Below are 1,578 nucleotides of genomic sequence, written 5' to 3'. Positions count from 1 at the left end.
GACTACTCACACATCGATCCGGAGGCGATCATGGCGATGAAGAGACCTCCGGGAGATGATTCCCCTCTCCGGTAGGGTGCCGGAGGCGATCTCCTGAATCCCCCGAGATGGGATTGGCGGCGGCGGCGTCTCTGGAAGGTTTTCCGTATCGTGGCTCTCGGTACCGGGGGTTTCGCGACGAAGACTTTAAGTAGGCGGAAGGGCAGGTCAAGGGGCGTCACGAGGGGCCCACACAGTAGGCCGGCGCGGCCAGGGCTTGGGCTGCGCCGCCCTATTGTGTTGCCACCTCGTGGCCCCACTTCGTTTCCTCTTCGGACTTCTGGAAGCTTCGTGGAAAAATAGGACCCTGGGCGTTGATTTCGTCCAATTCCGAGAATATTTCCTTACTAGGATTTCTGAAACCAAAAACAGCAGAAAACATCAACTGGCTCTTCGGCATCTCGTCAATAGGTTAGTGCCGGAAAATTTATAATAATGACATATAATGTGTATAAAACATGTGAGTATCATCATAAAAGTAGCATGGAACATAAGAAATTATAGATACGTTTGAGATGTATCAAGCATCCCCAAGCTTAGTTCCTACTCGCCCTCGAGCAGGTAAACGATAACAAAGATAATTTCTGAAGTGACATGTTATCATAATCTTGATCATACTATTGTAAAGCATATGAGATGAATGCAGCGATTCGAAGCAATGATGAAGATAATGAGTAAACAAATGAATCATATAGCAAAGACTTTTCATGAATAATACTTTCAAGACAAGCATCAATAAGACTTGCATAAGAGTTACTCATAAAGCAATAAATTCAAGGTAAAAGCATTGAAGCAACACAAAGGAAGATATAAGTTTCAGCGGTTGCTTTCAACTTCAACATATTTATCTCATGTATAATTGTCAACACAAAGCAATATAACAAGTGCAATAGGTAAACATGTAAGAATCAATGCACACAGTTGATACAAGTGTTTGCTTCTGGGATAGAAAGAATAGGTAAACTGACTCAACAATAAAGTAGAAGATAGGCCCTTCGCAGAGGGAAGCATTGATTACTATATTTGTGCTAGAGCTTTTCATTTTGAAAACAATAAACAATTTTGTCAACGGTAGTAATAAATCATATGTGTTATGTGATAACCCACAAGTATAGGGGATCGCAGCAGTCTTCACGGGTAGTAAAACCCAATTTATTGATTCGACACAAGGGGAGACAAAGAATACTTGAAAGCCTTAACAGCGGAGTTGTCAATTCAGCTGCAATCTGGAAACAGACTTGCTCGCAAGAGTTTATCAGTAGTAACAGTTTTATAGCAGTAGCAGTAGTGAAATAACAGCAGCAGAGTAACAGAGACAACAGTAGTGATTATAGTAAACAGCAGGATTAAAATACTGTAGGCACGGGGACGGATAACGGGCGTTGCATGGATGAGAGAAACTCATGTAACAATCAAGCAGGGCATTTGCAGATAATAATAAAACGGTGTCCAAGTACAAAGCAATCAATAGGCATGTGTTCCAATTATAGTCGTGCGTGCTCGCAATGAGAAACTTGCACAACATCTTTTGTCCTACCA

This window comes from Lolium rigidum, chromosome 2, assembly GCF_022539505.1.
Source record: "Lolium rigidum isolate FL_2022 chromosome 2, APGP_CSIRO_Lrig_0.1, whole genome shotgun sequence".
Lineage (NCBI taxonomy): Eukaryota > Viridiplantae > Streptophyta > Magnoliopsida > Poales > Poaceae > Lolium > Lolium rigidum.
This window is presented reverse-complemented; position numbering follows the sequence as displayed.